Below are 16803 nucleotides of genomic sequence, written 5' to 3' on the forward strand. Positions count from 1 at the left end.
TTTACTCAATATCAGTTCATGTATTTATACCTTTTTCTGAAATTTGCCTTCATCATTTCTTACAGCACAATAATATTCTATTACATTCATATATCACAACTTGTTCAGCCATTCCCCAATTGATGGACATCCCCTAAATTTCTAATCCTTTGCCACCACAAAAAGAGTAGGTATAGATATTTTTGTACATGTAGGTCCTTTCCCCTTTTTTATGATCTCTTTTAGATATAAATCTAATAATATTGTTGCTGGATCAAAGGGTATACACAGTTTTATAGTTCCAAATTGCTTTCCAGAATTGTTGGATCAGTTCACAATTCTACCAACAATGCATTAATGTTCTGATTTTCCTACACTTCCAGCATTTATTATTTGCCTTTTTTGTCATATTATTCAATCTGATAGATGTGAGGTGATATCTCAGAGTAGTTTTAATTTGCATTTCTCTAATCAATAGTGATTGAGAATATTTTTTTATATGGCTATATGTAACTTTACTTTATTCATCTGAAAACTGCCTATTCATATCCTTTGACCATTTCTCAATTAAGGAATAATTTGTATTCTTAAAAACTTGTGGGGGCAGCTAGGTGGCACAATGGGTAAAACACTGGCCCTGGATTCAGGAGGACCTGAGTTCAAATCTGGCCTCAGACACTTGACACTTACTAGCTGTGTGACTCTGGACAAGTCACTTAACCCTCAGTGCCCAGCCCCTAAAAAAAATTGTTTCAGTTCTCTCTATATATTTTAGAAATGACGTCTTTATTAGAAACACTGGCTATAAAAATTGTTTCCCACCTTTCTGATTTTCTTCTAATCTTTGTTGCATTGTTTTTTTGTGCAAAACCTTTTAAATTTAATGTAATCAATATGATCCATTTTGCATTTCATAATGTTCTCTAGCTTACCTTTGGTTATAAAGTCTTTTCCTCTCCATAGGTCTGTCAGGTAGACTATTCCTTTCTCTTCTCATTTGCCTATGGTATCACCCTTTATGTCTAAATCATGTACCCATTTCGACTTTACTTTTGTGTACAGTATAAGATGTTGGTCTATGCCTAGTTTCTGTCATGCTATTTATCAGTTTTCCCAGAAATTTTTGTTAAATAGTGAGTTCTTATCCCAGAAGCTGGAGTCTTTGGGTTTATCAAACAGCAGATTGCTATAATATCATTTACTTCTGCATTTTGTGTGCCTAACCTATTCACCACTTCATTTCTTAGCGAGTACAAAATAGTTTTGATGGTTCCCACTTTATAATATGGTTTTAGATCTGATATGGCTAGGACACCTTCCTTTATATTTCCTTCATATTCTTGACCTTTTGTTCTTTACAGATGGTGGTGTTTCTCAAAAATAGCTTGTGCAGCTCTCTGTTCCCCGGGTTCATTTAGCTACTATCAGTCCAATTAACTTTTACTACAGCCTATTCATTTCAAAAACATAATCACAAATATACAAACTTACTCCCTCCATGCAAAGGAGGTACCACCCCTCTCCCCTCTTATACCACCTCACTCTCTGGGGACAGAATTAATTTCATAGCTTACCTCAGTTCCTGTCAAGCCAAGCCCCAATTCCAAGTCCAAAACTTCCTTGTACTAGAAAATTGCTCATATAGAAAAATCTTCATCTTTCTCCCCATTAGACCACAGATTTTCTCTCAAAAACATGTTGGTTATTACTTTAGTTCATATGTACATCCTTCTAGAGATTACAGTATTTTATGTCAGGTATTCCTTATTAGAATGCAAACATTTTCAAGATAAAAACCAGGTCCTACATAATGCTATGTATCAATTAATGTAGGGGCAGAGAAAATGTTTGGAATTATTTTATAGTGGTTCAAGGAAGGGGCCAGTCTGAACTGAAGATTACTATAATCATCTCTTTATTTAGGCTCTTTTTTTTTTCTTTCTCTATAATATTTTAGAAATCCCTTCCCCTATTCACTTCCCTACTCTCGCCATATGGGAAAGGAGTAAACCTCTAACATGACAAACTCACAACATCCCAATGGCACCTATGGCCTTGTGGTTGAAAATTTCAAATAACAAGTCAGATATAAACCATAAAGGATGCTTTAGATTAGAATTTGTAGGGAGGTTATTTTTTTTCTAAGTGTGATAATTTTACTAAAAATTCCTTACATTTTGAAAGAGCAATTCTGTTATACAAAAAATCTGGTTTAGTTTAAACTGTATTTTGGAAACAAAAAGTGAGTTAGACTAATACTAATGTTAGCATGGGGTAGTGAATACAGTGCTGGGCTTGGAGTAAGGAAGACCTGATTTAAAATCCTACCTCTGATACTTACTAGCTGTGTGATACCAGACAAGTCACTTAACTTTTATGTGACTCAAGTAATTCCCTAGGGCTTACCTTCTACTCACTTTGGAATTCCCTATGAAATCAAAGATTCTTCAATGATCCACTATTAAGTATAAAAGAGTACAGTACAGATTCATAGATCCTGAGGGTTCCAATCCTTATTTCCTTTCACATTGTTGTGTTGGGTCCTCAGAAGGCTTACTACATCTCACCTTTAGAGTTCAAATGTTAGTCCTTAGCGTCTCTGGGTTTTTGTCTGATGCCACTAACACAAGACCCTATTCCACTATATTCTCTTCAGTATCAGTCACAGCAAATAGTTCTCCTCTATCATTGATTAGCTTAGTGATCATTAATGCCTCACTATGAACATATTAGTTAATACCAATTAGCTTTTATAGAGGAATACTTACTGAAAAAAAATAACAGAAATACAAAAAATATATATTTGACCCCCAAAATGGGGGCATACTGTCCTTGGTGCCAAAGGAGAATGTGCACAAAGTGGCTGCTACATAACATTTGCCTTATTAACTTCAATTCTGAAGGTGGGATCAATGGATGACGGTGTTCCCTTGCTTCCAGAGAACTGTATTTTGACTGCCAGGTCACTTCTCTAATGGGCCAGATGCTGCTCGTCACTCCCTGTTTAGCTTGGCTGCCAGCAAACTCTGATCATGATTCTAGTTTAGGTGTCTTTAGAGATCTTACAAGGTGATAATTTAGCTTATTCCAACCCCAACAGTCATTTACCTAACAGAAACAATGAACAAACACAAAGAATATTACCATATTAACTGTCATATCAACAAGAAATGAAATAGATATCTGATAGCAGGAACCTTAGCCATACCCTCTTTCTGTCTGATATAGAGGCTTACAGGAAGAAATCCTTGCCTCAATCACCACCAGGATATACACAGATCAATTTTGGCCAATTATTTTCTTTTGTACTCATAGACAATTACAGCTTACCAGCCAATGAAAACACACCTCTTTGACAAATAGTGTGTATTCAGTTATTTTTCAGTCTTCTCTGACTCTTCAGAATGACCCCATTTGGGATTTTCTTGACAGACCTGGAGTGACTTGCTTTTTCCTTTTTTGAGGAACTGAAGGAAATAGGGTTAAATGGCTAGCCTAGGGTCACAAGGCTAGTCGGTATCTGAGACCAGATGTAAACTCAGGAAGTGGTCTTCCTGACTTTAGACCCAACAGGATCATAAATAGTGATAGAATATTTGCAGATGCTCTGAAGTCTGTGTTGGAGATTACATCATGCAGAGCATGTCATATATGCCTTTAAGGACTGAGTTGTCATGGGCTAGTGCCTCTTTGCATTAGTAATAGTTGCTTAATGTATATAAGACAAATACCCACCAGTATTTATGGTTTCTATTGATGCCAATGTGGATCTAATTTAGTATTTGAGGGCAAAAGACCATGTTTTAATTTTCTGTTTTACTTAGCAATAGCTCTCACTTAAATAGGAATAGAATTAAATAGCACTGGACCGCTAATATTTGACCTTATATTTGTGAATAAACTGAGGCAGAAATTTAGTATAGGAAATATCTGACAAGGACAGCATCTAGTACAAAACACCATATGATATTTTACCTTCTTGGTATTAATGCCCTATAAACCACTCAGGACTCTGGATTATCTTCAACTCTATCTATAACTCAATTTTTGATAATGGCAGCTCTGCAATGGATCAAAGGTTGCATACATATGGCTTTAATATTTTTTTTAATTCTATATAGTCCAGGTAATATACCTCTTGTTTATAACTATTTCTCTTCATTTATTCTTCCAACTTTGCTGTAAAACTCCACAGGGCCCTTTGTGTGGTACCATTGAATTATTTATCTAGATTTGCTGAGTAAAGTCCCTGTATCACACATTTCCTGTGTGCTTAGTGTTCCTTATACATTTGCTAGACTGACCTTCAAATTCATCAGGGCTGCCCTGCAGTTAAGCTGTCAGGTCTAGCCTCCATGGGGAAACTTTAATATAATCCTCAAGGTAAACTTACTGGAAAATGAAGAAAGAAAGAAAAGCCATCGCTGGTAATTGACATTTAAAGGGAATTAGATTTTTTTAGGGCATGTATTTCTCTGCTTGCCCCCACACTCACCCTCAGCCTACCTTTGGGATTGGTGCAATTGTGCTTTTTTTTCACCCTTCATCAGAGAACCAGAGGTAGTTTTTAGTTGGTATGCACTTAAAAAAAATACCCTGCGGCACCATGGATCCTAATTCAGACGCTTACTGAGCTATTCTAACTGACCTATTACTAAAAAGAAATTGTGCATAAGAAAAGTAACAAGATTTGATGGTAAAGAAACAGCTCTTTGAGTTTTATTCAGTTACTTTGATTGTTGATATTACTAATGGGTCATTAAAGAAGCCTTCTGGTTTTACCAGACCAGGAAAACTCAACTTTCCAAAGGTTCTCTGTGCTGCCCACATGATTCTTGTCCTTTATAAGAAAGGATACTCATTTAAAAAATATCCATTCACCAACATTTGCTCTTGACTTTGTACTTCAGCCCTCTTGCTGCCTTGCTCTATGTGGTTTTCCAACTAGCAAATGAGACAATTCCTATTTGATTTTGAACGTCCTTGTGCTGAAAGTATATGAAATTGATTTAAAAGGAAACACCATGTTACGGTGGAATAGTTTAGGAGAAATCCACTTCAGATCAAAAGAAATGAAATTGCCTTTCATTTTACCATATGCCCCGATTTAAGCAGTTTTTGCTGGGAGGATTTATTTTCAGCTGCATCAGCATTAAGATTTTCATTTGATAGTGGTGGTATCATTTTTAAGGCTGCAATGAGAAACGATATACTCTTAGCATTTGAAGATGTTTCTACTTAGACCATCTTACTTATTAGTGAAAGGCTAAGCCTTCTAATGAGGATCAAAGGATGACCAAGTAGAGATAGCATCTCTCATAATCCATTTGGGGTTGTGATTTGGCCTGGAGAAAGCAGTTCTGTGAAAGGAAACCTAATATTTTCTCCCATTTGCCTTATGGGACTTAATATTTGTACTACATACAAATTGTTTCTGAGAGGTTTGTGGAAATGCTGCATGTAGCTGCTGCTCAATTTTTTTGATTATTTAAAAGTAAGAATTGGGGGAAGAGTACATTTAGTGAAAAGTCAGGAACATATTTTTTTAGTTGTTTTTCAGTTCAGTTATTTCTTTTCTTTTAAAGTTTTCTTTGGGGGCAGCTAGGTGGTGCAGTGGATAAAGCATCAACCCTGGATTCAGGAGAACCTGAGGTCAAATTCAGCCTCGGACACTTGACACTTACTAGCTGTGTGACCCTGGGCAAGTCACTTGACCCTCACTGCCCCACCAAAAAACAAAACAAAACAAAGACAAAAAGAAAATTAGTGATGTTGGACTAGATGACCTTTCTTCCAGTTCTAAACTGATGATCATAATCAATACCATTAACATAGCACTTTAAGTTTCATAAGATACTTTATATGTGCAACCAGACTTTGCCCATGTTTCCCTTACCCTATATATCTGGGTAGCCTGTTATAGGCTTCATCTTTAAAACTATCAGATATGAGAGTCTCTCTTTCTGCAGGTATCCAGAAAGAATATATTGCTTACCCACGACATGGGCACCATGAATTACCCCTCTTCCTTTTAGGCCTTGTGACCCAAAGAAATAGATTTGGTTTGGTTTTACTTGTTATATTCAGTTCTTTGTTCAGGTTGTAGAGTCCCTGGACTTAAGCTCCAGTGATGGTGACCTCTGAGGCAGGAATCCAGGCCAGATGTTGCAGTCAGTCCAGCTGGGAAACCCTGAGAAGTCAGGGTGCTATCATGTAAGTATAAGGGTCATTTCGACTTGGAACTTGGTAGGACTAAGTTATAGAGGAACAAAAATAAACAATGAAAATCTAATTCCTTTCATTTCCCAAAGACAAAGGAGGTATAAGGTGGGGATTGTGCCCCTCGCATTTTTTGGAGGATGTTTGTTCTTGCTATATATTTGAAGGAAACATTTCTTTCTACAAGCTAAACTGCCTGTTAGTAGTTAGATGCAACTTCAGTGCAGAAGACTCCCAAAATTTAGAGGAAAAAATGGTGAGTAATGGAGTCAATGACAGAGACTAGACACCCCCAAACTCTCTTAATAGTACTGGAGTAATGAAATATAACATTTTAGGTCAGGTTTGTCACTTTTACACCTTATCTTTTTTGATCAGCAAAGAAGCTAAAAAGGTAGTTGCTATTATAATCTCCACTTTATAGATGAAGGAACTGAGGCTAAGAGAGATTAAATAACTTGCCTAAAGTCACACAGCTAGTAAGTCTCCAAGGCAGGAGACTCTCCAACTCAGGTCTTCCTGACTCCAAATCCAATATTTTATGTGTGGGATCTCCTAGCTCCCTCTGATGACAGAAATAGTGACGATTATGGTGGCTTCTTCAACTCTCTTGACTTCTGGAGAACTTTCAAGTTAATAGTTATAGGTAAAACCTATTTATACTGAAAAATAAATGTAAGTGAAGACACAAATGTGAAGTTTACTTTACAGAGAACATCTCATTTGTGCCTCAGAGTCTCTCAGTAGATTCTTTGAGAACCAGTGTCACCTATTCTACTTTATTTCCCAATTAAGACAGAACCGTTAAGAGAAAATAGCTAAGGGAACTTAACAGAGTACAGTGCCTATCACAGTACAACATGGCCAGGCAACTATTTTGAGTAGAAGATTCAGTTCCTTTGCACAGCTAGTGATTACCTTTTGTTATCATGAAAGTTCCTTCTTATCATGGGTGTTTACAGAATGGAATCGAGGTTGGGTCTTACATGGTCTAAAAGTTAGCTATTAAATCAACAATTTAAAACTCTCAAGTAGATTAGATATTAGAGCTGGGAAAAATATTGAGAAAAAGCTTGATTATGGAGGTACAGAAATTAAACCAATGAGCATAAATAAGCCTTGAGAAAACTGAGTGCTCTCATGGAAATTCATCCCATTCTTTTGAAGGTAAACCATTAGTCCATTGTTGTTGATCTTTCCCTTATATTGCTTTTTTAAAAAAGTCTCTAACTATATTCATGTGGAAATCTCTCTCTCTCTCTCTCTCTCTCTCTCTCTCTCTCTCTCTTTCTGTCTATCTAAAAGGATCTTGGAATTAGTTTGGATGCTAAATAGGTCATTATCAAATAGGAAGATAAAGACTGTTTTTTGTGAAAGCATGTTTTTTAAAGAAGGGATTTATGGGATAAAGTGGATGGATAAAAGTCATATACATATATGTAAACATACACACATTTGTATACATATACATATACACACAGGAAATTAGTAATGTGCAAAGTGCATATGTGGGTTATATACATACATATTTATATGTGTGTGCTTTATCTGTGTGTGTGCAAGTGTAATCTGAGAAGAAGGAGATAGCACTAAAATTAGGGAATTAGGCAGGATTTTATATAGGAGATAACACCTGAGCTTAGTGTTAAATGAAGCTAGTGATTGTAAATGGCAGAGTGCATTCTATGCATAGGCAAAGACATACAGGTCATAGAGATGGAGTGTTGAATTTGGGAAACAGCAAGAAGGCCAATTTGGCTAGAATATAGAGTATGCTTACAATTCACCGACAGACTGATAACCACAGTCCTTCCAGAAAACTAGAACCTGGTAGTTTGTATACAGCTGGCATAGCCTTTGACAACCCAGGGTCACCTCCATGCTATAATGAGACATTTGAGTAGACCCTAACATTAATTCTCTGGTGATAGATTCACTAAATCTTTATTGAAGCTATTTCTGCTTTTAGCCTGCACCACCTCTTAGGACAGTGAGTCCCATAAGTTTACTACCTACTCCATAAAGTATTTTTTTTCTTTCTGACTGAAGCAGTAAATTCACCAAGGGAAGGTGATATGAGGTTTCAGCTAGCTGTATATAGTCAAGTAGAGGTTTTCATTCATTTTAGGCGAGTTCCAGGTTTTCAAATTTTTCAAAAGAATGTCTTACCAAAGTTGCCTAGTTCAAACCATTATATCAAGTATTCAGTGTCATAAAGCATCAGAAGCAGTACTGTCTAGTGTAATTTTCTGTCATTGGCTACATTTTGATGTTTTGTCCAAAATACTCTGCTTCTTCTCACTCATTAAGCTGTTGCTCATGGTCTTCCAACAACTTGCAATGCCCTTCTGCCTCCTCTCAACAAATCATAGTTTGCAATTCCTTCTCACTGTCAAGTCTTAGTTCATCCTTGAAGCATTCTGTCCCTGCCTACTCCAATCCAAAAGGATGTTTTCCTTCTCTAGCACCCTATAGCATAGCACCACCCAACCTAATAATATTTGATTATATTATGACTCATAGTGTTTCCTATTTTTAATGTGTGAGTTTTTAATTTTATCTGCCCAAGTAGATTGTGTATTTCTGGATAGAAATAACTGTCTTCTTTTACTTTTTTGATTCCCTCCCTTTGTCCCACCCCAGGACCAGGACTGCATTTAATATGCAGTGGGAGTTCAGTTCAGTACATACTTGTTGACTCTAGAATAAGAACATTTCATCTGTGCTGCTACCATGGGAATTCTAATGCAAAATATATGAGCCTTGTTTGTGAGTTTGTAAAAAAAAATAGCATCAGAACAGGGGACCTAAAATAACTTGTGAGAATCTAAGTTATTCGCAACTTTGTACCCAATTTAGAAAAAAACAAAACCAAAAGACAATAAACTTACTAAATGCATAGATGAATAAATCCCAAAATTCAAATAGATATTGCTTATATGGTTTAAATTTTATACATTTAATTTATATATATCATATATAGTTATAAATATACACATATATTATCTATAGATATATTGTATATGCATGTTTCTGCATATATACATATATCTATACTTATCTAAGAAAGAATGTTTTCTTGTTTGGAAAAATTTTTCTCCCCATTTCTTTTAAAGTCCAATGTTAGAATAGTGATACCATCTTATATTTATTTAGAGTTTGGGAGTGGGGATAGAAGGAAGAATGAATGCTACCACTCCTCCAGAGTAGACAAATTGTTCAAAAGATGTATATGCTCTACAAAATTCTTTCTCTAGAATCCTTAAGACTCTAAAGGTAAGCTTTTATACTATTTGAATTTAGTAAACAAAGTGTACCTTTTATTATTAAACTAGATTTTTCTTCCCTTATTATGGGAGTTAAAAATTTGATACTTAAAATAAGAGAAATGGATATTTTGAAATAAAAAAATTAAATGTAACCACTGCTGCACAGTTCCCTGAATAGGTTCAAACACTTATTTTCAGAGTGGGCTGGAGCTTTGAATTTTATAACTATATTTTGGGGGGAAAATCAACAACAATGTTGTGATTTGTTTATAATTGTTCCTCAGAAACTGTTTTTTTTCCAAAGTACAAGAATGGAGAGAACATCTTTTTAAAGTACCTTTATAGTCATTTGGAAGCCACACATGGTATTCTTACAGACAAAATGCCAAGTTCTCAGGGTTTTGTTTAGTTTTTAACTACCCAAACCTGATATTCTAAAGGAAAAAATGATTCATAAAGGTCACACAGACAATGAGAAGTCATATCTGTAAACAGAGCTGGCCTTTTGCAAAACTGTGAAGTAGGTGGCATTTGTCTTTTAGGCTCTCTGGCTCTCCCTTTCACTGTTTTCTCCACATCTATTCCAGGAATCTGTCTTGGGTCCCATTTCCTCAGAGCTTTCATTTCATGACATGTAAATCTAATTCAGAGGCTTATGGTATAACCCTTCCCAGGGTTATTTGCACAGAAATACAGAGCTTTTCAAGATTGAAAAACTTGAAAGATCTAAAGGAATGACTCCAATAATTGAAATATATGTCTCTTGCTTGACATGTCATAAAGTAGATTTGTCTAAGGGTGGCCAAAGGACTTCCTACAATGTTTCTTATCTCACCATACTTTCCTAACATGAATGAGAAGTAAAAAAAAAAAACATGTTTAGAGGCTATTTTACTTCTCAGTAAAATGAGAGAAAGAAGTCATTAAAATAATATTTATACCTACCTATCATTTATGTATCTATCATCTATATCAACATGAGCTTCTTTTTCTATATATAGATACATTTATCTATACCTATGTAGATTATAAATAATTTCTAGTTATTAAGATTGATCATGTAGAAAAAACAGGATTTTCTTTGTTGCTAGAGAGGGACAAAGTTAATTAGTATTTTCAGTCTTGTCAATCATGTCACATTTATAATTTGTATACAACAGAAGTTGAAGGTGATTTCTTCATAGCAGTTAACTCTTTTCCATTTGAGGCAGTTGAGATCTGGAGCTATTTTTTACAGGAGTGGGGTATGATAAGAAGTAAGAATTAAATAGATTTCTTATTACAAATTAGTTAACAGTTAAACTGAGGGAATCTGAGGAGATATAGAGGTGTCCAAATAGAACATGTAATATTTGCATGGGTATCTGCCACATCCTATTGCAGTCAAGTTGAGGGGAAATGATTCATTGTCACTGGCTAAAAGACTGGTGGACTTCCCTTTTGAAGAGAAACATAGCTGTCATATCAGTATGTCCCCTTCTTTCACGTGGACAGAAAAACAAGTGGCCAAACCATATCTCAGCCTTCCTACTTAGCCAGCAATGTTGCCCAAGGGATAGAGTACTGTTCTGTCAGAAAGACATGAGTTCACATCCAGTTTCAGATAATTACTAGCTATGTCACCCTGGGCAAATTACTTGACTTCTATATTCTTCAGTTTCTTCAAACATAAATGAGAATGACAATAGTACCTACCATGAAAGGGTATTGTGATGATTAAATGAGATATTTATAAACACTTGGCATAGTACCTGGAATGTACTAGGTACTATGTAAATGATTATTCCTTTATCCTTCTCTGGAAGAAATGACTTTGGCAATATTCTAAAGAACATTTGTTTAGAATTAACTAAGAGAAAATCCATCCACATACCTCCAAAAAATGCCACAAGACAACTCCTGAAGCAGCAAAACCTACAAAAGAAGAGTGAGACTATTTGCCAGCCAAAGATTGCAAAGGCAGCATGGATCATCTACTGTACAAGGTAAGAAAGAACCTCAGCACACTGCACAGATCCAGCCCCAGGCAGGCCACACATCTGGAGCCTCATAATCTTCAGCATCAGGTCATGGACTGGTGAGCGGGTCCAGCAGTTGCCTGTGGGGGAGAGGGTTGTCTCTGCAGGAGCAGAGGCAGAGCACATTGCCCAGTAAGCAGATTTTAGTGGCAGAGGCCCAGTGGGGGAGGGGCATAGGCATACCAAGCTTTCAACCATAGAGAATCAGATTTCAATCAGATTTCTGCTTCCTGGTTAAAGAGATAGTGGGCCCGTGGTTACTTACAGGCTTGAGGTCCTGAGACCGAGCCTAATAGTACCACCTAGGACCACCTGTAGCTTGGGACTATACAACCTGGAAGTAATACTCCACGTTAAGGAGTTAAATGCCAAGAAATAGGCAGCCAGGATGAACAGGCAGAGAAATCAGCAGACCATAGAAAGTTTCTTTGGGGGCAAGGTACATCAAAATACACCCTCAGAAGAAGATAATAATAAAGTGATAGCTCCTACATTCAAAGCTTTCAAGAAAAATATGAATTGGTCTCAGGCCATAGAAGCACTCCAAAAGGACTTTGAAGATAAAGTTAGAGAAGTCGACGGAAAAGTACGAGAGGTAGAGGAAAACTGCAGAGAGAAATGAGAGTGATGCAGGAGGGTCATGAAAAAAAAGTCAACAGCTTAAAAAGTCAAATTAGTCAAATGGAAAAGGAGGTACATAAACTCTTTGAAGAAAATCATTGCTTAAAAATTAGGATAGAGCAAATAGAAGCTAATGACTTTATGAGAAATCAAGACACAATAAATCAAATCCAAATGAATAAAGAAATAGAGGGCAATATGAAATATCTCCTTGGAAAAGTAGCTGACCTGGAAAATAGATCCAGGAGAGATAAATTGAAAATCATTGGGCTACCTGAAAACCATGATCAACAAAAGAGCTTAGACATAATCTTAAAGGAAATTGTCAGGGAAAATTGCCCTGATATTCTAGAAGCAGAAGGTAAAATAGAAATTAAAAGAATCCGATGATCACCTCCTGAAAGAGATCCCAAAAGGAAAACCTCCAGGAATATTGTAGTCAAATTCCAGAGATCCCAAGTCAAGGAGAAAATATTATAAGCAGCTAGAAAAACGGAATTCAAATACCGTGTAGCTACAGTAATGATAAAACAAGATCTAGCAGCTTTTATATCAAAGTACCAAACGTCATGGAATATGATATTCTGGCGGGCACAGGAACGGACATTACAGCCAAAAATCAGCTGCCCAGCAAAATTGAGTATAATACAGATTGAAGTGCAATTTTATTTGTTAGTTCCTCTTTCTAAAGTCATTTTGTCAGTTGTCTTTCACAACCTGACTAATGTGAAATTTTTTGCATGACTGCACACATATGACTTATATTGAATTGCTTGATTTCTTAGGGAGAGTTGAGGAGGGAGGGAGGAAGAAAATTTGGAACACAAAGTTTTTAAAAATCAATGATAAAAAAAATTAACTAAGAGAGGTCAGCGACCTAATGTCACATACTGATCAGTATGTGACACTCTTTTTTATTTCAAAAAATCAATGATTCCATCAAAGTGGATACTTTCTTCCCTCAAACATAGAAGGAGGATGAGATATCTTCCATACTTTAGTAGATATTCTTCATGAGTTACTCTGTTGAAAAAGCTTACAATCTGTTGGACAACCTCCTGTGCTCAGCATTTCTTCATTTGGCAGATACACACATGATTGTCAAGACTGTCATCAAAGCCTTTCCATTTTCATATGGTCTGTCACACCTTGTGTTTCTCTGGAATAGTCCTAGTAAATGTAGTCACCTAAATAGGGCTTGAGTGGTAGATAGCCTCATTGATGTTATTAAATACAAGCTGAGGCATCCTTTTCTGAAAAAGAAAAGTGCTAAAATTGAAGACTGTGGCTAATTTTAGATCTTGTCATTGAAGAGAAGGGGACTACTGAAGTATCACTGGGGAATTATGTCCTGCTACAATACAAGAAATAAACTCTGGCTTTTCCCCAGAAAATGAGTTATTCACTCATCTCTTTTTTAAATAGCAGTTCTCTTTAACTTTTCAATCTGTAGCCTGTTTGGAAGTTTATAAAAGTATAATGCTAATGGTATAGCAAGCTTGAAAACTGACATAGATGCTGATGGAGAAGTGCATTGCCATTAATAAATTATAGAAGCACTATGAATTTATGATTTGAAGTAATAGATGAATACTTGAGAGTCTGCTCCTAGAATGAATATGCCAAATCCTACTTACAGTTTTAAAAGTTGAGTACATTTGTGAATGCATGAAAAACCTAAGCAGAGTTTTGATTTTCAAGATTCCAGAATAATTATAATCATAAAAGAACATTTTGGAATTCAATAAGTATCCATCTGTTTTCAGGTTTAGTTGTCCAGAGGTCTGATTAATTGGTTGAGATGTTGCTGGCAAATCAAGCTTTCTCCCTATATTTGCCATCAGTCACCTCCAGCTTTACAAATTTAATGTAGTCTTCCTGGAATTAATTTATTTATTAACTTTTGGGGTCATAATTATACTTAAGATAAAATATGAATATTTATTCAGATGTTTATTATTAATCAGTAATATTCTCAAGACACCTTATAATTTGTAATATTTTATTGTCTTGACATATTCATATTATTCTCCCTGAGCTATTATAATTTTTCTTAATTATTGACCACACAAATAACATAAATCATAAATTAGATTTTATAGACATATCATGGCTAAAGACATTATATAATTTCTACAGTGATAGAAAAGTACAATATTTTCCTGAATTAGTTATATTTATAATACTGTTGTATTTAAAATTTTTTATAATCTTGATTAGCCCCTAAATCATGTTGCTTTAGCCCAATTTGCTAATTTGAAATAAAATGTTAGATTAAAATAGATGGAATATAAAAGTTTTAATTCTCATGCTCTCTCTCTCTCTCTCTCTCTCTCTCTCTCTCTCTCTCTCTCTCTCTTTTTCTCTCTCTCTCTCTTTCCCTCTTTCTCCCTCCTTCCTTCCCCCTCTTCCTCTTTGTCTATCAAGACTTATGTCAGAATCATATATCTTCCTTCAATTGCTTCATGGTCCTGGGGAAATTCTTTCTAAGATACTGCCTAAAAATGCCAGTTAAAGGGCCAAAGTTATCACCCTTTACCTCTGCCACAATAGGGGGCACTATTAACTAAATAGGAAAGGTTTTCTTTTTTTCACTAATTCTATTTAGATTTCAGAATATAAACCACATCAGACATAAAACTTTAGGAATCTTATAGTTCTTTCATCCACACACATCTTAGATTTGTAGAGCATTCACAGCAGATTTTGATGCAGCTGTGAACACATTGGCTAGAAATCTTTCACATCGACAATCTTTTTGTGAAAGATCAAGTTTCAGATAGTCCGTGATGAATTCATGACTGTGGTCTATATACCCCTCCTGAGCAGATTCCTATCCTGTCTGATAAACATCTGGCCCCTCAGAGTACACACTGTGAAAGGCAAAAAATGACTCAACTCTTATCCCACATGTGGCCCATTTAGGTCTTAACTATCTAGAAGAGGACCTGTTTGGCATTCTTGAATACTTCTTTCATATTACTCTCTCCAAAGATCCCTGGCTAGCTCTTTCTGCCCAGACTGGACCTTGAACCGATGGTTAAGAAGTCAGATCCCCAAGGGGCAACATTTCTTTGGCATAACTGCCATTAGCCCTTTGCCCTTGAGTTTCCCAATCCCCACCCCCACCCCCAATCTGGATCTGGCCAAGTATCAATTTGCCCTTGGGAAATCAAATGTTTTCATTCTTTGCCATAATTGATTGATAACATTTTACTTTTATAAATAGGAATGTGTCTCATTTTTATCAATAACTTGAATGAATGAAGGCATAAATGCCCTTTGTAATCAAATTATTTGGTGACCTAAAGCTAGGAAGGATCATGAATATAATAGATGACAGAATAAGGATTCAAAAACCTCTATCAGAATTTTGGGCTAAATCTATTAAAATGAAGTTTAAGCGAGAAAAATATGAAGTACTACATTTGGACTAATATATTTAACTACATAAGCACAAGACAATTTTTTTTGTCATATGAAAAAAAGACCTGAGGGTCTTAGTGGACTTCAAGCTGAATTGAGTAAACATGAGTTGACATGTTATACATTATCAGGCCCAGATCATAGGATCATAGAGTTAGAAGTCACCTCATACATCATTTAATCTGAATCAGATAGTAGATGTAGAGCTAGAATAGACTTTGGAAGAGGCAATCTGGTCCAAGACCCTCATTTTATAGATGAGGAGACTAAGGGCTGGGGAAGTTAAGTGATTTGCCCAAGATAACACAGATAGTAAGTGACAGGTCCAGGATTTGTACTCGAGGAAGGTTGCAATCTGACTGTATTCTTTTCTGACTAACCTTGGAGCATTTATTAGTTCTTGCTTGCTCCATTCTCTATAGTTTTGGCTCGTAAGGACACAGAACAACACAGATACTTTACAATGTAAGTACCCATATTAGGGGCATGGTCAGTCTATTCCCCCAAAGCCAGGTTACCTCTGCTTCTCCTCCTAGGCATTTAAATTACAATGAACATTATCCCCAATTACAGGCAAATTTTCTCATTCTTTCCTCTATGCCAATCAGTTTACTCTGACCAGATTCAGTTTTCTCACTGGAACAAATTCCTTTATAGAAATTGAGTATCTAGCTAACAGGTGAGTATGATCTAGCTATATGATGTTGGGGAAATAATTTCTTCCATCTGGTCCTCAGTTTCCTTATCTATAAAATGAGGGGATTGACTATCTCAATTTGTTCTTTGAATATATCAGCTCTCTATTAGCAGGCAGGGAACCTGTTTCATCTTGAGTTTTCTGGAATCATTGTTGGTTATCATATTGATCAGAGTTCCTAAGATTTTCTAAGTTTATTTGTCTTCACAATATTGTTGTTATTGTAAAACTATTATCTTCACTTTGTTCCTACAGCATTTCATACAAGTCTTCACAAATTTCTTTGTAACCATCTCCTTTTTGATTTTTTACAACATAATATTCCATTGCATTTAAATATCATACCTGTTTAACCATTCCCCAAATAATGCATACCACCTTATCTTCTAATTCTCTGTTGCCATAAACAGAGATTACATAAAGACTTTTAAAGATTTGGTTCCTTTTCTTCTTCCTTAGACCTAGTAAGGTTATCACTAAGTCAAAGTGTATACATGTTTTAATGGCTTAGGGGGCATAAAGGCACTTTTCTATTAGGTATGATTTGAGATGACTATTTGAAAGAACATGAAAT

The sequence above is a fragment of the Dromiciops gliroides genome, chromosome 1 (assembly GCF_019393635.1).
Source record: "Dromiciops gliroides isolate mDroGli1 chromosome 1, mDroGli1.pri, whole genome shotgun sequence".
In the NCBI taxonomy this organism is placed as follows: domain Eukaryota; kingdom Metazoa; phylum Chordata; class Mammalia; order Microbiotheria; family Microbiotheriidae; genus Dromiciops; species Dromiciops gliroides.